Source organism: Anguilla rostrata, chromosome 17 (genome assembly GCF_018555375.3).
Source record: "Anguilla rostrata isolate EN2019 chromosome 17, ASM1855537v3, whole genome shotgun sequence".
Classification (NCBI taxonomy): Eukaryota; Metazoa; Chordata; class Actinopteri; order Anguilliformes; family Anguillidae; genus Anguilla; species Anguilla rostrata.
Window position 1 is genome coordinate 10,418,206 of NC_057949.1, and position 26,016 is coordinate 10,444,221.

At 43.6% G+C, this 26,016-nt stretch overlaps 1 protein-coding gene and 1 long non-coding RNA gene across 4 annotated transcripts in view; one reads left to right on the forward strand and one right to left on the reverse strand.

Annotated features, from left to right (window-relative positions):
* The first annotated feature begins 6,031 nt into the window (after positions 1–6,031).
* The window catches only part of LOC135243670 (trinucleotide repeat-containing gene 6A protein-like), a 59,287-nt gene continuing 39,302 nt past the window's right edge, over positions 6,032–26,016 (forward strand). Inside the window, exon 1 of one of the 3 annotated variants that reach the window (XM_064315652.1) lies at positions 6,032–6,235. The gene's annotated coding sequence lies outside the window, so the exon portion shown is untranslated. Of the gene's footprint in view, positions 6,236–23,516; positions 23,585–25,012; positions 25,170–26,016 lie in introns of those variants that run through there. The other 2 variants (XM_064315653.1, XM_064315651.1) reach the window with 2 other exon arrangements.
* LOC135243672 (uncharacterized) lies at positions 18,342–25,038 on the reverse strand. Its single transcript, XR_010326744.1, has 3 exons — positions 24,913–25,038; positions 22,218–22,397; positions 18,342–19,253 (listed from the first exon to the last, which is right to left on the reverse strand). It is a non-coding gene; the product is annotated as an uncharacterized LOC135243672 (long non-coding RNA).

Consider the following 26,016-nt stretch of genomic DNA (forward strand, 5'->3'; position numbering starts at 1 on the left):
TCTGCAGTTTCCCCTCTTGTTTATTTATTCATTTATTAATTTTTTGCTACTTATGTCTTGTTTCATACCACTTGTTTGGTCAAATGACTGTGTATGAGTTTTTTTGTTTCTGTTGTTTTGTTGAGGGGGTTATTTTTTGTCTCTGCTTTTAGCTGTTTTACAATCTTTATTTTGTCTGGGCTCTGTGTGGCCACAGATCACAGAGACTCAAATAAAGGGACCTTAAAAGCTCGACTCCTGTATCTTTTTAATAACCAACAAAATGTTCTTCTTGAAACACATTTTATCCCCAAACATCACTTAGTCCCCTTCTTCCAAAGAGTGTGTTCCCAGCCAGTGCTTCCGTTCATTCTCATACAGTCCTCCAGCTGAGCGGCGCCATCCTTGTGTCAGAGGGGCGCAGTTCGTGCACAGCTGGTATAGGCAGGCTGCCAGCTACCCATATCACTTTCCAGTGATGTTTTTATTTTTAAATATATGTTTTATTTTGCAATTTGGCATAGCCAACTGTACCTCTCAAGTTACAGGTTCTACCACCCACATATTCTGAAAGGGCCAGAGTAGAGAGCAGATTGTTTTGTCTGGTCTCATAGATTTTTGAGGAAATCTGAAACTCAGAGTCATTCAATGATTCCAAAACTTCAGAAGCAAAATCTGCTGTAATTAAATCTTAGCTCAATTTCAAGAAGCAGAAAAGGTCAGCGGTACAGGAACTGCTGCAAGAATTCTTTTTATTTTATTTGAACACTGAAACCTGTTTTAAAGTATATAGTAGTCAGTATAGTTCATGAATAAAAAATAAGCTTTATTTAAACATGGTAGACTACACATAGACATACTGTGAATAGACATTGTGCATATGAGATGATCATGAAAATGTGAAAAATGTGGGAAAATAGTGATAAATCCCCCACAAAATGTAGGAAAAGCAGCCAAATTTTGAATTTAAGACCAACCACTAAAGGAGATCAAATCAAACTCCTGGAAATTGATTCGATGCAGGGGGAAAAAATTATTAAATAAACATGCAAATATATTGAAGAGAATAATTGAGGTCCACAGGCTGTCCATGGAGCTGCTGGTTGATCTTTCGGTTTTTGAACATTCTCCTCGTGGGAGATATGGGGGGGGGGGGGGGATGTGGGCTTGCCCTCTTTCCCGCTGACATTTTAATTTGCCTGCAGTTCTGCCCCGCCACCACGTCTGGCTCCCCTCTCCCTGTACATGCTGGTCTGTGGAATCGGCACGCAGTACCCGCTGCACAGTCCTACTGCCAGGTAAGGACAACTTCGCACCCTTTTTGTACGCACCGGGAACAGAAAGAAAAATAGTGAAAATGTGGACGAGGACAGGGGGGGAAAGCGGTGCCACATTTTGCGCTGCTCTCTATTCTGGAAGGTTCACTGTGATTTTTGCGATTGGCACAGTCGTAGCCGTGGCCAAATGGGAGATGAGAAGCTGAAAGAGAGAGAGAGAGGGGTGGAACGTCTAGACAGATGCTGGTGTATTTGTGTCAGTACTTCAAGGCTGCCCGAGCGATGGCTTGGCAGTGAGAGGATGGTACGGTGCCAGCACCGCGTCCTATCCCCCTCCTCCCTCCACCAAGCCTTGGCTTTGTTTTGGGGGTTTGTGTGTGTGTGCGGAGGTGTGATGGCATGTGTGAGTGTGTGGTGCTCTGCTGCATTGTAGACTGGCATATCCCTGAATGGCATGGAAGAAAAAAATAGATGTGTTGCAGATCTTTTGAATGCGCCTTGAGCATGCGCACCCCAGAATGGGTCTCATTGATGCGCTCCCTTCGACCACTTCCTGCGGTCCGGGGCGATCAGCGTTTTACACGCAGGAAGAGCAGAGGTGCGGATTCTGAATTAGACTCTTGCATGGTCGGAAACTGGACATCCACCCTTTTCCTGAACTCGTAGTGCTCGGGAAAGCATCCCAGAACTGCTGCGGTGGGAACGTGTGAGTACAGTATTGTCTTTGCAGGCACTCTTGCGGTACGTTCCAGAGCCATTCCGAATGCACCGTTTACAAACGAGGGATTTGTGTGGCGGGAATGTTCCTGCGACATCCTCTAGTACTCGTGTTTGTGAGGGGCTAAGGCAGCTGCCTGAACACTGTGCGTCCCCCCTTAATGCTACGGCGTATGCACTGCACAGCTGAACGGCTGAGTCCACTCAATTTCACTTCTTTCACTGCTTTTCCCTTTCTTTGACTGAAAGGTCAACTGATGCCAAAGATGTGCTGATCTCCATTTGTGCCCCAGAAAGCTGTCACCCTCACATTGCAGTGGATCAATACCTTCACCGCTCACCCAACCAAGCCCATTTCTGACTCTGTTACAACAGACAAAGTTTGTTTTCGATATGTTATGTATACATACGGAGAGCTCCATAATATTTGGGACAAAGAAATTCTTAGAAAAGAATTTTAGATTTGTAATCAAACAATTCACTAGTGGTTAAAGTGCAGATTCTCTGATTTTATGAAAAGGTACTGTATTTTTTCATGTTGGTTTTACCATGTATACATTACAGCATTACTGTAATCAGAAATCAGAAACACCTAATGGGGGTCTAGGTATAAAAACTGATGTAATTTTAACCTGGTGAAACCAAAGTGTATTAAAATACCTTAAAATAAAAGCTGTGAACGTGCACTTTAACTGCATGTGAATTATTTGATTACAAATTTGTGGAGTAGAGCCAAATCAAGAAAAACATTATGGAGCTAACTGTATACTGCAGTAATATGTCCATTTTCTGCCCACTTTTCATTTTTTAATTCCACTTGTCATTTTTGTTGCCCCTTTACTTCATAGTAAAGTAAAGATAAGAAGAGCTATAATTGTAGCAATAATTGCTAACTTCAGTTCTGAGGATACTATAAATGGTGACAGTCTGGAAGAGAAAGACGGCTTTTCAGGTTTAACATGCAGCACTTGGATTGCTGTTAACTGATTAAGCAAGTAATCCAGAAGCAGGTAAAGATGAATTAAGGAAGGCTTCAGTTCAGTTACAGAGGTTTTACAGTTTCATTATGACCTCTCTCTAGTGCATCACTTCAAGCTGGTTTTGAGGACCATCTCATGAGAAAATAAAATATATATCAAATGTGCTTAACCCCCTCCAAGGTAGCACAAAAACTGGCCATAAAAATCTGAGTGAACTCTGAATTAAAGGAGAGGGCCATGTGGAGGAGGGCTAAAGCTAGCAGTTTGAAGGCTTTTTCCACGAGCGGCAAAAGGTTGTGTGAAATGTGGCCTTTTTAAACATAAACAAAACCTGTGATTCACAAAGGGGTTTTTAAAAGCACACACAGCACAAACCAGGGTTGTGTTGTTTTAAGTCTTAAAAGGGCCTTTTTGAAATTCTCACATGACCATTCGAAAATTCTCCATTCAACTTCTAAACAAGTCACAGGGACCACAGCATTGTCCTATTTTGCCTGGTAACTGTTTTTGTAACTGTAGTGACTTGTGTGTATTTTCATGCATTGTATTATGGGTGCTATGAATCAAATTCATACCTGGTGGAAGAAAGTTAAATCATATGATATCTATGTGTTTCAGAGTAGCTTTATCCTAATTGCTATTGTGTCTTTTTCTACAGCTCAAGCTTTTGAACAGGATGTCAGATAAACAAACAGAGAGAGAAACCACTTCCACAATTGACTGTAAGTACAGGGTCACTTCTCCTGTGAGTAGAGAATTCACATTTCCATTTTTTATTCTTATTCTTGTTTATTTAATACATTTTTCAGACCTCTCTGTGTTCTGTCAAAACTGTCAAAGCATAAAACAAATAGTGTCCCCTAATGTAATTATTGAAGGGTCATCCAACCATTTGCCCCACTCACTCAGTGCCGCTTATTAGTCGACACCATAGCCGGTCGACACCTACCATCTTAAACGCGTTTTGTGTTTGTTGACCATAAAATATGAAATAAATAGAACTTGTTTCAGGAGCGGTCAAGTGCCTAGAAAGTAACGGAACAGTCTACTGCACAATGTGCGCATGTTGAGTGTTAACGACCTTGCTGCCCATTGAATTGTTGAATGTAGAAAACCGACGTGTTTTAACAATCAAAGAAAACCTCTTTGGTCAGTTTTTGTGATCATGAATTTAATTATGCGTTGCAGGCTGTGAAACGATGGCTGCTTTGGTTCATAGTCAGACGGGAAAATATTTATTAAAATTGTAGCTATTACATATTTCACAATCTGCTTTTCATATGAATTGTAACGATCGTTAAAATGCTATCGGGACAGTTTTATTTTGCCTTCAAAAGTCTGATATACCCCATTCACTTTAATGGGAGCTCCAATATTTTGCAGTCAATGTGAGCAGTAGAGGCATACTTCCGGGGCTTCCCACGCGTGGGTTAGCTCGGGGTTAGCTGTAGCAAAGAGACTCGAATCTCTTTGGCTGTAGTCTTTATGTTTAAATATGCATGTCTATGGTACACGGCGGTTTTAAAATTCTTAAAATCTTTGGACTCGTCAATGACATCTGCTGTTCACTTTGTGAAAGTGCAGGTGAGACGGCTCAGAAGCAGAAGCAAATAATAGAGGTTGCATGACCGCATTATACTGTATGACATTTTGTTTGCCACCATCCTCCATTTTTGCAAAGCAAAGTGATTTAAGGTGACATAAGTGTTGTCTGGTGTCCCCGAAATGGTTAACAGATGGCCGAGTGCTCCGTGATGCATTATGCATGCGTTTCTCGTGCAGTGCCTGGGGGAGCTCTCCAAAGCGACGCATTGTCTGAGCGCGCACTGGCGTGGTGCGAGCTGTGGGCGCGAGCTCCGTTGTGTAGTGTGAAGTTATGAGCTCTTTCTTCTCTTCTCTCCCAGCGAATTTGGCTGGCGCTTCCGTGACCAGCGGAGTGTGCAGAATTTCAATGAGCCTTGTCTGGGGGCTACAGGAGGAGGGGGGTGAAGAGAGAAAACGTGAAAGAGACAGACAGGGAGTAAGTCAGAGGTCAAGAGAGACAGTGGAAGAGACTGGGGGGTTATGGAGGGAGAGAAAGAGAGGAATTAGAGACATAAAGTGGGATAAGTGTGTATGTGCCCAACAAAATTTGACAAAAAAACTATTTCAAAAATGTAATTGATTTTTTTCAGCGAATGTCTGTTTTGGGGTATGTTTCAACATAGTAGAATATATGGTTCTTGACAATCTTGAGACTACACGTCCCCTACAGTGGACAAAAATGAATTGCCAGTTCTTAGCAGGATGTCTCCAGTAATTGCTCTTTAGATCCTTGTGAACACGTTTGATGGTTGACTCCGTTCACACAGTCTTTGACAGGCCGACTGCCTACTGGCTGAAGTGCTTATTATGCTAACGTGACATTTTATCTCAAACACAGAAGGTTTTAATAAGGAGCTCTGTTGTGAGAGAGTGATTGTTTTAGGGGTTGGCTGAGGACACAGTTTGTGCGAGTGGGGGGAGGTGTTGTGGGGAGAGACAGGGAGGGTGAGAATGGTGTACAAACACAAAGGAGGACTCTGGTGAGCTAATGCATGCCAGGGAATGTAAGGAGTAAGCAGCGGGGTGTGTGTGCGTGCCTGTGTGTGAGAGAGAGAATTTCTAAATGACTAATTTCAATTCCAGCAGCACACAGCCATGAAGATTACATTTCACATTCATTAACAAAAAGAGGACTGAAATAGTGATGGTATTATTCCACGTTAAGCGTGCGCATTAACGGGCATGATGGTTATGACTGATGAATATTAAAATCTCGCTACTTCTGCATCTCACTCCCTCTTGCTCTCTCCGCATTTTTCTTCACAATTGCAGTACGCAACGCACACTCAGCGTTAGCTTGATTGCTTGTTTCACGGTCGTAGCAGCAGCATCGGGGGCTATTTTGAGGTACCTGACCTTAAAATATTCAGAAATCAGCAAGACTTATGTCGCTCTGCTAAGGTTCCGATTCCAGAGTACTCCAGACTTAGTCATGTGATTGATGTCCGTGGCCATGTGACAATGTGGACCGCTGCTGCTGCTCACGGCAACATGACCCTTACCTGCGAGGTGAACAAAAATATATAATTTCAAGACTAAAACAGCTTTCTCGGCGTAGTCCCTACTCCGTTGGCTGGCTGAAGGCAGTTTCACTAGCGAAAGGTCATTGCTAACTGCAACGTGTGCGAAGCTGCGGCAGAGTTCCCCTCAAGAGTGTGAACACCAAAGCTCTGCGCAAGTGCCCCATCTATCAATTCGGTAAGTTAATTGACAGTCTGAGAAATTAATCTTCGCTGCGTCCTCGCTGTTACATAATAAAAAATGCTAAGCACAGCGCGTCGTGTAAATATGCATTCTGTATCATCGGAAAGCTTCTATAGAGCCATATATACTTTGCCAGTTTGCCTAGCTGCAGAGTGGTTAAATATTGCTTTTTTCTTCCTCTCTTTTTAAAAGCCATGGTTTTTATGGACTCCGTTGTGGGCAATTTAATTGGCTAGTCTCCTCTTTCTCCTCTCACTGTATTATATTTCTATATGTTTTATATATGTTTCAAAAGTTTGATTGCTCTTTTTGGAATGTGTTTGTGTTCAGAAGGAATGATCTGAATGTCATGTTTTTGCGATGACAGTTATAGTCAGGTATATAACTCTCCATTTGCTAACGTCCCATTTTTCTTCAGTATTGGCCAGTGTTTAAAACTGTAGGTTGCAGGTGTGCATTGTTTATTGATTGATTGGCCCAATAAATAATAATGTTTAGGATATTAGAAGATATTTGCCTCGAGAATTTGACTGTCCAAAAAAAAAAAAAAAAAAAAAATTGTTGAGAAACTCTCTCTAATGGCCTTGCTTAATGAGGATGGTGCTCTGAACATTGCATTTCTTAGTGGGGGAGCTACTGAGGGTCTGATTTCAGTTGTGAAACTGAATGGAAAATTAGCCACCTGTACAGTGTGTCACGTTGCTGTCTCCCCTTGCTGAAAGGTCGCTCTCTCTCTCTCTCTCTCTCTCTCTCTCTCTCTCTCTCTCTCTCTCTCTATCTCTCACTCTCTCTCTCTCTCTCTGTCTCTCTCTACTACTAATTTATTGTCGATAATGCAGCCATCTAATACAGAATATGGCACGTTAATTCTGAAATATGTCACGTTATCAATGGTTTGTTGTCTTGATTGACACAATTGAGCATGTGTATTGACTGTGGTAATATGAATTGATGGGTTCACAGGGTGCAGGTTCTCCTGAACTGCTGACAGGCTCATGATTGGACTGGAGTCTTTCATAGTGCAGGCTGGGAATGCCTTTCTCTCCAGCAGCGTGCAGGCAATGTGTTTGAATAGGCACTGGAACATTCTTACCATGTATGCGTGTGTACTAGTAATTAAGATGCAGGAAATGAGATTTGCTTTCATTTAGGTGGAATTTCAAGAATTGTTAGTCAAAAGATGTTCATTGGTTAATTGTGTCTCGCCATGGCAGTCACATATGTTGTAGGTTGGGCCACCATCTGAAGCATGTGACCCACAGGGATTGAAACTTTCATCACAATGGGTATCCTTGTGGGGACCCCATAAGGACCCGCCTAAGCGCAATCACTTAACTAATCCTGCAATAAGTTGTTAATTGTGACTCTTATAAAAGCTATTTCTGTCCCAAACATATGGAGAGGAAGGAAAGTAAACAGGGACCAAATGTCAAACAAAAAAAGTGTTTGAGTGCTCCAGTGTCCACCCGCCACACTGCACTACATGTGGATTCAATGTGTTCTACGTAGTTTCCAGTATCCATACACACATGCAAAATAACAGTAGATTAACATTCGCAACCTCAAAAAATCAGCCATTGTCTTGTTGTATGGAGGCCGGTACTGAAGGGTGATAATCTGTCAGCAGGACATAGGAGAGCCTTGACTGGCGGATCAATGTCATCCACAAAATGTTGCGTTTTGAGTGCAAACATTTGGCTGAAAAAAAAGTTGATTCTCTTAAATTTTGTGCATTTCTTAATAAGCATGTAATCAATGATGGAGCGGGCTCCCCTACAGAAGAGCTGAGGCCGTAGCACGTGCTGTGGGCTGCACTTGCACTTAAAGTAAATGTTAAGGAACTGGTCAAATGAGCGTAAGCCAATTACACTGTGCTTCTAATAATAGAACAAGATTCAGATCTACAAATAAAACTCCCACCCGAGCCAAGCGACACAAGGTGGGGCATTTGTGTGCTGCAGTGTCATACCATTCACATTACCTCAATTCATAATCCAGATCTGAGGACCGGAAGATCTACACAAATGCTGGTGTGCTGGCACAGGGAGTTGTTGTGTGACTGTGGGTCACAGCTAAAGTTAGCCATGGGACATGGGAAAAGCCTTGTTGAATGTGGTCCACTGTTCTGAGAACAGAGAAATAAGAATACATGAAGTGAACAATGAGATTGAACAACTAAAACTGAATGCCAAACACTGGCTTACCAGCATTGTCGCACACAGCATTGTCAAAACAACAAATAGCCAACGTGTCAAAACACGCAGAAGCTGCAGAGAAAGTGACTGCAAGGAGCAACCCCAATGCACTCCAAAAAAAACCCTTATTTCTTTCATTGGCAAACTGCTTCTGGATTCGATTCTAGGATTTGAACAAGAAGTGTTTCCCCATACTTGTCAATTGCAAATTATTTGCACAAGAAAACAACACTGCAATGGCACTGGGTCATTCTCGGAGGTGAAAAAAACTTCTAAAGATTAAGGGGATACTTGTCCATGTTAACTTAATTGATGCAGAAAGATGTGTATCTTAATATGGACAAGTTTAAGCCAAGTGTTGTCAAGCAACGACAGTGGGTATAAAAATGGACCATTGTTATTGAGTTCAAACCTTTCATTTTTGTTTATTTCAGTTGATCTGATTGATGTTTTAAATATCCTACGCCTGCTACAATCTTAATTATATGCTGCAGATTTAACTATTATAAATTACTTCTGTTTATAATTTTTTGTTCAGGTGATAGTAGCAGGTATTCAGTACTATCCAATGTATGATTTAGAGTGGAAAAATGGGAAAACTGAAGTCCTTACTCCAGTGTTAAATATTTAGGTGAGACTGAATGAAATAGTTTTAAAAGGCTGATGGGTTACAGTAGCCAATCGCTGACAGACAGTACATACTAACAGAGCTTTACGACAATGACCAGAATGCTCCTGAGAGAATGCACTGTTTGACAGGAGAGTCTTGATATTCATGGACTGCTTATGTCTACAGGAGTCCAGTCACAAAGGGGGGCTATTAAATGGCAGCTGCTGTTATGACTGCCATAGTCAGTGGTGTTTAGATTCTCTGGAAAGAATGCATGAATGAATACACATGCAGGGGTCTATTTAGGGGGAGAGAGAAATCCCTAGAGAGAAACAATGGCCTCGCTTAATGGGGAGGGTGCTCTGGACATTGTTTTCCTTACTGGGGGAACTGCTGTGGGTCTGGCTTCAGCTGTGGAACTGAATGGAAGCTTAGCCACCTTCCGGCCTGGGCATTTCTGTGTGGAGTTTGCATGTTCTCCCCATGTCCGCATGGGTTTCTTCCGGGCACTCTGGTTTCCTCCCACAGTCCAGAGACATGCTGGTAGGCTAATTGGAGACTCTAAATTGCCCATAGGTATGAGCGTGTGAGTGAATAGTGTGTGTGACCTGCGATAGATTGGCAGTCTGGCCAGGGTGTATTCCTGCCTTTCGCCCAATGCACGCTGGGATAGGCTCCAGCACCCCCTCCAGTCAATGGCATCACAAGGGTCAAAGGTCATGAATGACAGACAGGGCAGAGGAGAAAGCTTCTGGATGTGCAGAACCCAGGGAAACTGGCCTTGCTTAGATTTAACATTTTTTCCATTCATATCACTGTATATACACTGAAGCATATTTAAACAACTCGCCTGGCACAGCAGTTGTGCTCCACTTGGGAATTAAGCTTGTAAACGTCAGGTTAAAATAGGCCAAGGTCCTGGCTGTGATGACTGATTTGAAGAGTCCAGAACAGAAAGGCTGTGTCATCACCCCCCCCTTTAATTGGCTGTGTGCAATGCTAAATGAGCACTGATGTGCCATAATGAATTCTCCTGTATAATCGCTGCCCAAACACCAGCAGCTTCCAGATAAGGTCCCTAATCACCTTTAAACGAGGCCACAGTGAACAAAACGACATGAACGAATGCTGTCTGCCAGTCTCCCCTCAACAGTGAACTGATACGGCCTCTATCTCCCTACAGTCATTTGATAATATTGTAGGCTTGACCTATTCAACTGGCGATCAAGGGGCCAGATGCAGCTCATCAGTGACATAATTTTCAACCTTTCATCACTGACAAGAAAAAAAGTTATTTTTCAGATCCATCAGAAATCATGAGGTCAGCATCAGCACAGTGGCATCATACTTCCAACAGAATAATAAGTAATAGCTATCCATATTTTAAGAAGACATCTGCTTGCGTACTTGTGAAATTAGTTGACACAGAGTTCAATAGCAATGTTCATGGAAAATGTCTAAATGTACCATTTTAAACACAATCTAGCTCCCGGGACATAGTAGGCCTGGCTAGAGAATGATGTTGTATACACATTGTTCATAGAAATGTAGCATGGGGATCTCTGAGAATTTAAAGTGATAGTGTTTGGTCAGGCACACTGAGCATCCATTTTACCAGGGCTTCCGCAATCTTATCAGAGAAGAGCTGGTGTGGGTCCAGGCTTTGTTCTAGATGAGAATGAAAAAAAATCCTGGTTCAGCTCATTTAGCTCACTTGTTTGAGGGTGAGGATTTGCTGATGGGTTGAATCAAGTGTTTTAGTGCTCGACTGATCCCAAACCTGCCCTTCTCCAGATGCAATCTAACACCCCTGTCTTATATTGTTGTCTTAGTGTTCAAAGGCAGTGTGTGGGTCTGTAAGAATATAAATTCCCACAGAAAATGTTTGTAAGGGCAATGGACTTGAGCCATTATTTCACATAAACACACAGTGGTATAATTAGGAGCAGCATGGCTGTGCACAATTTGTAATAAGCTGTAATGACTAGTTATATCAGGCTTATGACAGCCTTATGATTTATAGAATAGAGTGTTACCTTAATTTATAGCCCACAGAGGTAAGGCTGGCACATTACACAAAATAAATTAGCCGTTTAAAAACAGTTTTAATAAGCATTATCACTTTAAATAATCAGTGCTCAGTACCTGCCACTTTGGGACTGGTGGGGAGACAATTTACTTAAATTTAAGGTGGAGCAAAAGACAAACAAATAAAGGAGAGAAAGACTAAAAGGGGAGGGGGCAAATGAGAGGGCAGGGAGGGGCCAGGGAGCAGAAATTGGGCCCTTATGGTTTGGTGTGTAAACAGTGCAGGTTCATTAGCGGAGTGTTTCACACAAAGGCATAAAGGAAAGACAGAGAGCGACCCCGTTGTGCCCCACGAGTGACACCACCATTCGGGAGCTTGTTAGCGAGGTGGGGGGGGGGGGCGGGGCACAGCCTCCGCTAATGATGTAACCATGTGTCACCGCTCGTTGCCTGGTGATTTATTCCGGGTGCGTAATTGGCTGTAGCAGACTCGTCCCGGGTAGAGTGGTGTTAGGTGTTAAGTGAACGCAGTGGGGAAAGGCCTGCACGCTGTGCTCAGAGATAGGCTCGTTGCGTTCAGGCCCTCCGTACCGAGCGTGTTTACACTGGCCTGCGGTAGGCTGTAAACAGGCCCTGTTTCAGGCTGGCCAAACGCCTGAGTCCCAACAGCTGTTAGCCAAAACCCAGATGTAACCCCCAGCAGTTTGCTCTTAAGATTCTACATTTTTCCACATTGTTGCCAATATTTTTAAAACCAATTTTTTAACCTTCCTCACAGGCACAGTTTCCGTTTCTGCATTTTTGTGATTTAGCAGACCCGCTTAACCAGAGAACCTCACAAAGCTTAGGTTGTTTTAGAGTACCTTTATACAGCTGGATATTGACGGAAACAATTCAGGTATCTTGCTCATGGATACAATGGCAGTGCCCCACCTGGGAATCAAACCTGCAGTCCTATAAGCCAAGCTCCCTACCTGTTATGTAATACAGCCTCCCAGAATTAAGGTGTTATTCCCCCCCCCCCTACGCCACCCACCCACCCACCCCAGGATGACTATGGTTTCCCTGGCAACGCTGGAGGATCCTGCTGGTCTGAAGAGCAGCTGTCACGCTGCTCATGTTACCGCGCTGTGCTGTCCTGGTGTTACCTCTGTCTTCGTGTGCAGAGCGCAGCACTTTATTTTTAACCTGCCGCTGCGCTCCTGCACTGTACCGCGGGCACACCGCACCCCTCCACCAGTGGCGCGGGCCTAGATAACGAGACGTCTTCTTTCCTGAGAGCACCGCAAAGAATTACACGGAGCTGCCCATTTGTTTTATTTTATTTTTTGCAACATCCGCCAAATCCTCCCTTTCCTTTCTACATATGCGACCCAGCTCATTCAGACCCTTGAGATGTACCCAGTGGCCGACAGCAGTCCTGGCCTTGCTCGACTCCCTGCGGGTGCGAAGGCCCCTCCAGTCCATTCAGAATGCTGCTGCTTGGCTCACATACAGTCAGCTATATTATACGCATATACCTCCTTCCGCTGGCTACTTGTCATGGCACAGATAGAATAAAACCCTCTTCTTGATCATGTCTCCTCTCTATCCTGGCCCCCCTGAGGTGTAATGTGCTAAAAAAAAAAATAATAATAATAATAACAAAAAAAAGGATTATTGTTATTATTATAATAATGCTAATTATAATAATAATTCTCATCATTAAAATAAAAAATGACAAATTGTATGGATAATACAATAAGGGCATTGAGCTAGCTTGCCTGTTTGCTTGAATTGTGAAGTGAAAGCTACTGTACGGACTAAGAAGCCGGTAAATATTTGTAAATCAAATGGCTTGGAAAATGTCACCGCGCGTCGCACAGAAACGGCAGCCTTCTCGGTGTTTGACTTTGCGCTTGCTCCTCTGGACGAGCAGCCGGAGCTCTCTGTTTGGCCGCCTCACACCTGCGCTGCCGAAGCGGCGCTGCATTATTAATCACCGGCGTGTCGCAGGAAATTACTGTCGGCTGTTTGCGCAGCGAGCGGCCTCCGCCAGAAGTGGGTCGCCTGCAACGTGATCGCCCGCGTTAATAAATGATGCGCCTCCCGGGCGCTGTGTGCTGAGAAAACAAACCTAAAGGAGTTTGTGCGAACGTGTGTGGGGTGGGGAGGGGGGGGGGGGTATCCATTTTTCAAGGAACCATAACTACTGTGAATATGGAATATATTGTACGGGATTCCTCATTAGGGCAAAACCAGTGTGCCCAGAATGCCACCTATAGTCTATATTGTGTTATGCTTTATGTAGTGGCACTATTGGGAAACAGGAAGGACAGATGGAGCAGATGGAGTATATTACGGACATGCTAAATAGGCCTGCTATCATGCCTTGATGCGGTGTGTGGTTTATTGGGATGACAAGCTTTTCTCCAGGGCTTTATTCTAGCCGCAGTCTCTGACCTTTGACCCTGCTGATGAAGCATGTTTCCGGAATGTTGTGTAAGGTGCACCTGCCACCTGAGAAAACAGGCAGGTCCCTTTAAGTGAAAGAGGAAAAAGGGGTCATGCCAAAATGCTGCATTTCCATTGGCTGTAGATGTGCACAGGACAAGCAGCTCAGCGGAACTTGATATGTGATTTGTGAAAAATGTTTACATGTGGGTATGAAAGCAGTTACAGCCTGTCGGCTTGCCTGGGCGTCTTACAGGACCTGTCTGTCTCCCTCCTGTATGCACCACAGACCAGGACAAGGAAGATAAGTTTGGTGGAGAGGTGGAGTTTGGATGGCCTAACTGAAAAAAAGTTCAGAAAAGTTCAAATGACTAAAGAAATTGGACACACTGAAAAAACCTTCAAAAATATAAATAAACATTCTTCTTAGTCATTTATCTGTTTTGGGAATGAGCATCCAAAATAGAAAGTGTTTTGGTCCTGGTTTTAAGTAAACTACTTTGATGAGAGTTAGTTTACATAAGAAACAGTAACCATACAGGTGGTGAACACCTGTATGATAAATGACTATGTAAAGTCATTAATGGGGTGTTGGGCTATCACGACTGGTTAGTGTGGCCTGGATTCTCTGTGGTAAAGACTCCACCCACATCTGGAATTCTGCGGGAGGAACCCAACACCACTCTTCCATGAGAAAGTAAATTAACTGAGACTTCATGGATGGAACAGTAAAATCATGTCAGATGTGTCATTTCAGCATGTCCCATGAAAATGTACCATGCCTTACACACCGTTGCTTGTGGAACATCAGCAGGTTGAGCTATCTTGTTTTTGTGAAATGCTCCACAGCAATCACCCCTTTTTAAAAACGTCAACTTTTTGGGGGACAAAAAAAAATTGTTCACCCGGGGATAGATGGCTGGGTGACTGGGATTGTCTGAAAACTACTCCTGAAAACTGCAAAGTAAACAAATTTCCACAGACTGGCACCTGGTGTCTGCAGAGAAAGATCGTTGCGGCGTTATTTAGGGACTGAAGAATAGCCAGGCGGGCGTCTGGTAGAGAGGGAAGCGCGGTGCGGACGATCCTGCGAGGGGACGCCTTTGTAATTAATTTAGCGTGGCTAATCACCACATTAGCATGCGCCGCGATCAGGCCTGTTTATTTACATCTCCCGCCGAGTGCCGTCACACTCCTCAGATGGCCGCTCCCCTGCGAACCATTGTGACATCACCAGAGCGGGCGCTGACTCATCCTCATTCTTGGAATCGGTGTCCCAGTTTTGGAGAATCTGATTGGCAGTTCGCAGCAGTGCTGGCACACAGTCATTTGGATATTTCTCGGGATTTGTTTGTATTTAATTTTGATTTCCTTGTGTGAGTTCTTGACACAACAAATAGGCCTATATCAAACATGCCAAACAAGTTTTTCTGCCCAGATATATCCCTTGTATTAAAATGGTCTTAATTTTACACTCAATTCATGGTCATAGACTAAAGTATTGTCTTTGGATTTGGTCTGGTTCATGCAGCCTTTTAAATATGTTTGTGAGTCTTCTTATTTCATTCTTAAGTACAAGCTGAAGTACAGCACTGCTATAGATGGGAGCTGCAAATGCAGTTGTATTAGGGTGCCTAATCTTTGGGAAACGTCAGCCTGTTTTGCCCTTTAAAGCAAAAAATATCAGACGTTTATTTGTAAAATTCAACATTAACAACAGAATTGAGCCACCAAGAGCTCAAGGAACTTCTTATTTTAAGCAGATGTCCCTCCACACACATATGTATCCAAGTTGTGCACTGTACTGGCCACACAGCACTGCAGGAAAGGCCAATGATGCTAGAGGAGAGGTGTATCTTATAGGCTGTGTACCCCTAGTGTGACAATGGGAGGAAGTTATCTAGTGGTAACCTGAGGAACCCAGGTTAAATTCAGCCCACCCAGACAAATCTCCTGTACAAATCTCCATCTCATCTCTGAGAGAGAGAGAGAGAGAGAGAGAAGGATGGTGAGAGAGGGATAGGGATGCAAGACACAGGGAGTGAGACAGAGAGTAAATGAGTGGGAGAGAGAGGAGAAGGGGGAGGGGGGGAAGAGGAGGGCCCACGAAGATCCATCACGCTGTGGGGAAAGGACAGTGATGAGGGCAGTATGGCAGCCCAGTAAATCAGCTGATCGCCTGAATGAGGCTCCGTATCAGCAGAGCTCTGCTTCACTTACTGCCCCGAGCCCCGTCCATCCCCGGGCCCCTCTGAACCCAGGGGGATACGGGAGGAGGCATGAATATTTAAATGAGCATCTTAAAATGCAATAAGGAGTGAATCTGCCTGTCACTCTGAAGGTCTCCTGTCAGCCAATTCCCCAGTGCCTGTCCCACCTACTTCAGCTCGCCCCACTGCCAGCACCACTGCCACCTCCATTCCACACGGTGAATCTGGAGAGTGTGAATTGTGTTGGGACCGCAGAAATCCGATTCTTCATCACATCCTGAACCTGCTCGGCTGTTGCCAAGGTAACGGTTATCGCACTGGCCCACTGCACACAAGGTTGGCTTTAATGATTATTTGGCACGATGCCAGGACAGCAACCTCAACCTACATACAAGCACGCAGACACACACACACACACACACACGTTTGCCTGCATACAAGCAGACACACACTCATGCTCATACACATACATGCATATACACATACACATACATGCACACAATCAAAGCTATATATACACACACATCCCTCTCTCCTTTCTACTCACAAACACACACGCACACTCTGTCATGTGGCATCCTAGCTGACTTCTCATGCCGCATGCGTCTGTCTCAGAGTGGAAACATTCAGCTCACTGTTAAATTCACCTGGGTTCAGTCTTGAGCAGTGAAAACATGCATGGCTGATCACTTCATACACTTACAACATACTAGGTTCATTTACAACCAATAGTGTAGCATTGCACATAGTAGCCTTACTATTCACACACATACGCCATATAAGCATTCAGGCCTACATCATTAGGCTACATAGGCTACCGTAGACTACCATTTATCGGTAGCCTACATTTGTGTGCTTACATGTGGCCTCATATTCTCCCCCATTAACCCCTGACCCCCCCACCCCCTGTCTCACAGAGATTACCCCCCCCCCTTAAGAAATCTCCCCCTCTGCTCACACCGAAGATTCATGCAGGCGATGAGCTCTGCTGGTTTCTGTTGGCGTCCCAGTAAATCTAACTCTGACTTTTAACATGGCTCATCCTTTACTGCGAGATGGGATGGATCTTTGAGTCTGGATTCAGAGCAATGGGTGTGTGGAGTGGGGTCAGTAGGCAAGCACTGTTCCTTGCTGGGGGTCAGGGGTCACTGCAGGGGGAGACAGGGTCAGGTGACCTCATCTTGGCAGAATTTTTCCTTGATCCTCAGTCTTGATAGCATTTCAGTGAGATAGGGAGAAGGGGATGGATAGATAGAGAGATAGATAGATAGAGAGATGGATGGATGGATGGTCTGGGTCAGAATCAAAGTGTTTCTGGCATTTCACCATTTGGCTTTGCTATTGAGGTGAACAGTGTTTGGTGCTGCGTGTCGGATATAGGTAGGTGTTTGTGAGTCCAATACTGAGGAGTCCAATCAAAGATGCAGCACAGAGCCTCTCTATGCCACGTGCATTTAATGATATAATACTCGGAGATGTGTTCCCACCCCTTTAACTGCTCATTTGTATTTTGCATTTCCTGCACATTTTTCCCATTTGCATGTCCTCTGGGATTTAAAATTCTCCCGACTGCCCGTATCCAGCATGACAGTGTGAGACAAGCACTTGTCTCCCAGTCTCTGTCTGCTACCGCATCCTCCCTGCATTCAGGTTGCCAGAAGGGGTGGAGCACAGGGGGCAGGACAGAAACCGTAGAGTTTTTTTAATTTCCTTTTTATTTCATTTCATCTATATTGAGTTTTATTTGTACTGAGCTTCTTGCAGAAACACTGTCACAAAAAAGCTTGAGGGAAGATGAGGGAGATGAATGGGCTGATGCTCCTCAGAGCCAGCTTGAAGGCCACTGTCCTCTGTGGTTTTCCGGTGGTAAAAGCCCACATCAGTTCCTTGTGAGAACCACGGCTCCACCCGTCCTGAAGGTGGGGTGGGGCTGGGGGTTATGATGTTAGAGCATCAGTTGCCCTCTCATTGCTGGAGCTGACCAAGGTCACAGGATTATTTTTTTGTTGTCGTTTGTTTTCTCCTATATCTTAGTGGCCCTAGACAGATTTGAGTCTAAAGACTAAATCAGCATGGGCTGATCACCCCACCCCATCTCGCCCGAAAGCCTTGTGATTTGTACTTGTTGAATTGTGGGATTGCTTGGGCTCAGAAGATGTAAAGGTCCAATTACCTACCATGAAGTCTCAGCATTGTGTGAAGCAGATGCTGCAGCTTATCATAATGACACAGTGTCCTTGGACCTGCAATTGAGGGAGGTCTCAATAGGGGTGGGATGAGGGGGTAACAATACATGAACAAGTCTTATTATTGTTGGCTGGCATGGACTGTAACTTTTATTCATATTTGTCTCCTGAATTCACACAAGACTGACAAGAGACTCTAATACTGATATAACACTCGTCTTCACATTGCCCTGGAAGGTGTGTCCTATTGTCAGTGTCTCCCAGGAGACAAACAGCTAGTGATGGGCATGTGAGGCTTCACAAACCTCAAAATGAGTGGAGCTATCATGTGGTGTCTGCCTCCCTTGGACAAGTCCCTTTTCAGCAGTCTTTTGGTTGGCTGATAAAAATGTTTCATTCACATTAGAAGTAAAAAAAATATTTATTGAAATAACCTAGTTTCATATTGTACAATTTATTATTTGATTTATGCTCAGAGAATAGCATTCGAGTAAGTTTTAAACCAGAATGTTACTGGTTACTGGAAAATGTGATGGCTGTTTTTAGGGAAAACCTGGGAGCTCCTGACTTGTGAGAGAAGCTGTAAGTTCAGCCTTGACCTCCTCTTGCCCTGCCACAGAAATCATCCGTTGTTGACTTTAAACTACCCAATGCAAAGACCGCTGTGTCCGCAATGACACAATCACGGTCTTGTTGAAGTCTGAACGGCTGCCCGCAGGGCTCCAGTGGGTTTACTCGAGTGCAGGTCAGATTTCGTGATTCGGCCATCTTGCATAAATAGCTTGCACCGGCAAGACAAAAACATACATACGCATGGTTGGCTTCAGGATGCAGAGTGTAGAATGTTGACACATACCACAATGAACTATGAACCCTTGGCATTGTGGATGGCCAGTCCACGTACTGCAGGGACTGGGGTTGCACCTTACTGTTCTGGGGCTTTGGGAGCCGGAGCGAACTAGCATGCAACGCCCCCCTCTGAAAAGTGTGCAGCCAGCCGCATATCACTCTGCGTTTTGGTGGGTACATCGGTGGCATGGGGGGGGGGGGGGGAATCCAACACCACGGCCTGTGAAAATGCAGTGGGAACTGTGAATGACATGGTGAGGGTGCTGAACCTCCCCCCCCCCCCCCCTTCCCACACACACATACACACAGGAACAGGTGAGGCCTTGATGACTTCACACAGGAGCACGGGGGACGGCCCAGGGAGCTCAAGGCGCAGCGGTGTGCGCTGGCCCGTGGAGATGGCCAAATGTAATTGGCTGGAGGCTGAGGCGTAATTCCGGCCCAGGCTGGACAAATCCATTTCACAGCTGGAGAGTTCTCCATCCTTCACCGTGACCAGGGCTGTGTGGTGAGAGACGGACTGAGATAAGAGAGAAGACTGTGTTGAAGGGGAGGTGAGGGTGGGGGTGGGGTGGGGGTGGGGGGGGGGGGGTAGTAACAACAGCAAAGGCATGAGACTGTAGTAGATTGATAAGGTTTAAAGGTCCTGGAAGCTGAAATCTGAGAATTCTTTGCTGATGCGTGGTTTTAATCCTTTTTTTACATTCACAATTGACCCATAAATATTTTTAAATGATTCTTGCAAAAAAATTTTAAAAGTCTGTGCTGAGATTGGCTTGTTTTCTCTCTTGGCTACATGCCAGGTTTTAAGTGGGCAGGGTTAACTGGGGACAATATATGTCACTAAAATGCTACAACCGGTGAAATCCTTTCTATTTGTAATATGTAAATGATGGTCTTGCCACTTTTGTGCAGGCAAACTAAGTTGGAAATGCCTAAGCATTGCGCCTTATCAGTATGCTTTTTTCTTTTCCAAAAAACGAAGAGGCCTGCAAAAAATGGGTTTAATTTCTGGAGGCCCACGGGCACTCTTCTTGCAGTGCCCACTTTCGTGAGCAGGATTTCACCAACTACTTACAAAAACAATGTGGCTTTGCTAAAAAGCTAGCACTGGTGCATAGTGCAGTGCCTTCCCTCCCTTCACCTCCCAACTGTTGCTGCTAGTGACACTCCCTGTGGTCACAGAACAGACGCATGATGGATCAGTACGTAGGCCTACCATTAGCTAGCGATAATTTTAATAGCTTTCAAGCTTAGACATGTGGAATTAAAGTCTTTGCTTATTCAGGTGTAATGTCTGTAGTTTGAGACTTATGTTAGTGTACAGAAGCCCCATGTTACAAGTTATTACACATTGAAAGATCTGCAGGTTTAACTATACGATGGTAAAGCCTAGCTTATGTCTGTTACTACCCTGGACAACCTGTTCTGACCTAACCATAAGGAATGGTTTACATATAACGTGTCTTATGGATATCAATATTAATAAGTGGAGGATACATGCCCATCCTGTCCTTAACTGCTGAACAGGTAATGATAATTTAACAGTGTTTATTATAATTGAATGGTTACAATTGGGTTAATAACTTGAAAGAAATATTAATAAGACTATCAATTGTCACTCTTGGGGAATGTAACCACAATTTGAACCCAGTTTCCTGGAACTTTGAAGGGCACTCGCGGTGTGTTGTGGGTTTGATTCAGCCACGGTCATAGTTAATGTTTGCCTCGACTTGCCCCTCAACTGGCCTCATCTCCACAGATTTGGCCAGAACCTGCGTCTGAATAAACAAAAAAACTGTGACGTTCGGGAATTTACAGCCGCATTTCCGAGCACTCCAGCCTGCTCTGTGCTACTGTTTACATACGGGGTGAAATACTCTATGAGAGTAAAATACACTCTGTCAGAGTTGCTTTAGCAGTGAACATTTTCTTGTTCAAGTGTGCTGTACAGAGAAAGGCAACTGGTAAAAGAAATAAATATCCAATAGGGCATACACAAAACGAATAATCAAAGAGGCAAAATTGTCAAAAGAGACAAATACAACTAAGGTAACTGTTTATTTTAGAAAGTCTTGTAACTGGATTGTTTTTTATACCAGTAATCACAGAATAACTTCTGGCATGTGCATGTGTTGCACAGACAAGATAAAAAATGTGTGTTCAAACTAAAAACTGCAAAGTTGGACACGCTCGGTCTGCTGGGTATGCAGTGTGCAGTGCGCCTGCATGACTTTACATGCGCATCTGTCTCCGTCTGCGTGAGAATCGTGATGGGTTGCACGCTGGGAAGGCCAAATCGCTTGTTTGTGCCTGGCCACGTGTCGAGCCAAGTCACATCACAATGGAGCATCTGGATTTCTCTCGGGGGGGGGGGGGGGGTTCTGCTGGCGTTGCGGGGGTGGGAGGGAGACAGCTCCACTGGCCAGACTGCTCTGACCCCTCTCCCTCTCCAGGAACTCACTTAAAGTCTGTCCCCCGAGTGATTTGTAAAAATTGTTTTTCACTTTGTGTCATTGGCCTGTATATACGTTAGTATTTGTTGGCATGTATGTGTTCTTCCAGCTAAAAAAAAGGGAGATTTTCAAATAAGTGCTTATAGTAATATTTACTTTTGGAATGTGCATCTGGGTCCATTATGTGTTTTAAAAATGCTTTGGCAACACAGTCCAGTGTCGTGGCACGAAAGCTCATTTGAATTGAACTGATTTGAATAGCGAGCAAGAGAGAGAATGCAAGAGTGAGAGAACGTTTCAGAATTCTCTTCAGCCACACAGTTCTCCTCCACTTAATATTCACACTTCATGAAGGATTCATTTTATCCCATTAGTGTCAGCCAATGGGCATTATCTCATCAACTCAGCATTGAATACCCCAGTTACTGAAATGACTAAATCTCTGTCGTACCTTAATGTCTTGTCCTAGGCCTGTCAGCAGATTATGGGATTTAACTTATATTATTTAATATTATTAGAATGTGGAATTTGGTTTATTCCAGAATTCAGTGTGGTGCTCAGGTGCTCTGAACACACATTTGCTGGCTTGTGTGTGCGGAGGATAGAACGGAGCCAATTACTCTGTGCTGCTTATCACATGACCTTTGCTGAGTACAAGGTCAGCTGGTCATGTCATTCTCACGGCAGTTCAATGCCAGCACCTCCCTATCTGCATGTGTCGGGCGCTGTTAGGCAAAAGGACAGGAGCAACACAGCAGCATTTTAAGTACCTCCAGACCGTAACGCTGCCAGAGCAAACCAGGTGCATTTTCGCCTACAAATCCGACATCTATTTTTTCCCCTCGATTTTATCTGTGGTCTCCATGGAGATGAAATCCTGTTGTTCTTACCACCTTAATTCCATACTGCCCCCTCCGCCCCCTTCACCTGCCCGCCCACCACCAGCCCCCTCCCATCCTGCGAATCCAAGAAAAGCCAAGTGTGCAATGAAAATAAATGTGTGACTCACCGGTCCCAGCTGTTTACATTGCAGAAGGAATCTTGATTGGGAGCCAAACCCACCCACAGGAAAATGGGTGTGTGCAGAGCACTCCGGATTCCGTCATCCAATGCATACTGTCGTGCTCCTGCACCGGGAATCTGTGCAAAAATCCCCTTTTCACTCTCCTCTTTTATGCTTGCGATGCCTCTGTGGAAAATAGATATTTTATTCCTTAAATCGAGTTTGCTGGATTGTGATGTTCGGTTTGTTATGGGATTGTTTTTTTTTTCTTCCCCCACACGCATGAACACTCTCTCTTTTGAATGTGCTGCCAGTTTCTTAAATAGCTGTCCGATGATTTGCCATTTGATAACTGGGTGCGAAAGCGAGGTGATAATTGGTATAAACTGTGTTTTGTTGCATCTGCCTTTAAAAAGGTGATGTACCCATGAGGGCAGTCTCTGTGCATGGTGACTGACGATGGGTGAATGGTTTTTTTCTCTGCGGCTAAAAGAATAAATTGTGTCTGTGTGTGCCCCAGCAAACTTGTGCAGCAGTGAAACGGATGCTCTGGTTGGCTGCATTGTGATACAGTATGAGGACTTCCCCTCACAGGGGTCCTTCACCATGCATGTTTCTGTTGGAGGTCGAAGATAGTCCCGCCCACATTTTCTGGAGAAATTTGCTGTTGGACCAACAAACGTTATACTGACAAGGTGTTTGCTTTTGAACAGCAGATGCACACTGTGGAAATGTCTCATGTAAAGTATTCATAAAAGGGTGTCTTTTGAAGACCCTGTGTGTCCTTTGAAGACTTATTGGACATCTCAACAGTGTACATTAAAGCAAGCCAAACTTTTCCACCTTCAACTCCACTTAAAATAACCAACCTCTGGCTCAGGACCACTGGAAAAATGAACCCCGTTCACCATTTCCCCAACACCCACGACAGGCTGCAAAACAGGGGCTATTTAACATACTAATACATACAATCTGGTCTCAAATTAGGCTATTAATATCTATTTTAGAGATGTTTTAAGTACAATAAAAATGTGATAGCTTACATTATCATAATTGTTAAAGCTTTGACAAATGAATTAAGCCTTTTTTAGTTGAAAGTCAGAATTATGTCATTTCTGAAATAAGGAACTATAAAACATAACTGAAAAGAGAAAATATTTTCCCAATTTGTGCTAATTTTTTAAATGCTTGATATATCTCACCAAACACTTTTCTACTGTTAACCTCTTTATTAATCCAAGTTATGGTACTGGCATCCTCCTTTGCTCTGTTCAGTCCCTCCCTGATGACATCAGTGAGTGAGAGAGCACTGTTTGACAATACAGTATGTGAATAGAGGGTTGATGGTGGTTGCTGGGAAGCGGGACACAATGGTAAGTTGACTAAAGCGTCTGCCAACCGAGGCAGAAATAGTCTTCAAAAGGGTTAACAGGGCTGGCACTGTTTTGCCATTGACACCTCTGTGCAACTGCTTTGTCTGCAGAGTTAAATCGTAGGCAAATTCCAGAATGGCCGACGACCTGAATTTACATTGTTGCAGATTTGTTCGTTTATTGTTGTTTTTTCCTTCCCTCTCTCAGTCCGGAATTGGTTCGGTTATTTTAATGTGACGAACACTGACAGAACATAACTCATTAGACTACATAATGGGAATCACCTGTGCTTTGAACGGGCATGTAAAAACTTCTAAATGTAGAAGCGGTGCAACAGGAAAGTGTGCATGCATAAATACGTCAGTAATTTGAAGCAATCGCATTCATTAGTTCAGTGCATAGCTACTTAGGCTGCTTATGTGTTAAGTATTTGAAAAATGTTGTAGGTTGAATTGTCCTCTTGGGTGTAGTTAGTGTTCTGCCCTCTTTTCAGATTCTTACAGTATGTGGAATAAATAAGCATACTGGCTGTGGGTTTCATTTTTATTTAATTATCTTCCTCATAATTATAAGATTTCATTAAATATATCCCCTTAAGACTTTATAAAAACCTTAAAAGGCACGAAGTGTTGCATTTCTGGAAAGATAATTTAAAAAATTTGTCAGGAACGTGTCGAGATGGATTCGGGTATGATTAATGTCACAGTAAAGCTAACAATCGGTACCCTTTTGTTTTCACTTATGTAAACCACAAAAGGGCAGAAGCAAGTCTTTAATCTAGTTTCCAGAAGTTACTTTTTATGACATAGGCTGCCTACATCAAGATTGAGCCGTCTGGGGGTTGTTTCCAGAATCTGACCATTTTTATTTGAACAATCTCGGAGACATTCCATTCCTTACCCCTTTAACATAGCCTTAATACTTTGTGGAAATGACATGGGCATTCCCCATTATATTTTGCATGCTATTGGGCATACGATATATAATTAAATATTGTACTGAATATTATTAAATAATTAATGTATATAAATGTCAGTTTAACTCCGTACATAATGTGAACTAACATGTAGCACAGGTAACAATGGTGGAGAGGTGAACATCTAGACATGAATAAACATGGGAAAAGTTATGGTTCATCTACTGTCTGCAGCTACACACTTTGAGTTTCAACTTCATACTTTTCAGAAAGAGAAAGTGTTCCTTGTTAAATTACACGAGGTAAACTACTCACAACAGCATCTAAAATTAACGGAGTGTTAATGCACCATTTTATACTTTGCCCGTGTATTGTAAAAGTAGCAACGAGAATGCTAGTATTTACTGCTTACTGTTATTGCGAGGACCATTTTGGGACAGTTTTTGGCAGGCAGAGGAAGCGGCCCGATGAGCCGATCGTGTTCTCTTCCTGTGCTAACACTGCACCTCCGAAACACGGAGAAGGAGGGAGGGGGAGGTTAGCCAGCCAGTGAAGGAAATGGCGACTATGCAGAACGACTGCCTTTCCTCTCAAATGCTGCAAAGATACTGAATTCCCTTCGCCTTACTGTTCACTTTCACGTACTCCGTTGCACTTTAAATTCGTGAGGTAAGTGCACAGCTTTCTATACTATATTGATTGCTATATATATGCATGTTTTCGGTATTTTAAGTAATAGGCTACTACGTGACGGCGTCCTAAGTAGTGGTGCGTAGTTTGAAGCTAGACCAGACTGCTTCTGGTGTAGCTCGAATTGAGTGACACGGTCATATTGTATCCGAAGTAGCATGCATTAGCAAGTAACTATCTTTGTAGCAGTTAACAAATGTTATAGATTGATGTGCACAATCTAGCCAGTAGCTAAATTATTCATTTGTGGCTAGAAACATTTTTATTTCTGCCATTCACGGCAGTGTTTACTTTCATAGCCTGCATACGTAGCTGTAACAATTAGCCACTATATAACGCAGATCGTTGACTAGTTGAACTGCTTCCGAAGTTGTGTCGCTGCGTAACTAGCCGATTAGTTAGCTAGGCAAAGCTTAGAAACTGTCAAAATTCGACATAGCTGCCTTGGGCGATAAGGTTAAGCTAGCAGCAAAGTCCGGTTTGAAAAAGCAAGTGCCAAACGTTCTGTCATCATAGTAGCTAATAGGTAGAGGTAGTGTTAATGTCTGGAATGGAGATATGTTTTTCTGTAGCTGTTGCTACGGCTGAAACTAAATATTACATAACAATAGCAATCTATTCCATTCGGTGTGATGCAAAATGTATTGTCTTGCTGACCAAATAGCTATCGATCGAGCCAGAAATAATTTATCGTGCTTATTAACCGTTAACTTACTGGCTACTGGTAGCTAGCTGCTTATGGGTCACAACTCTCCACGGCTTGTCTGTGAACGTAGCCTACTACTGTTTGGTCTTACCGTTAAAGATGAAAAGAATATTGCACTGA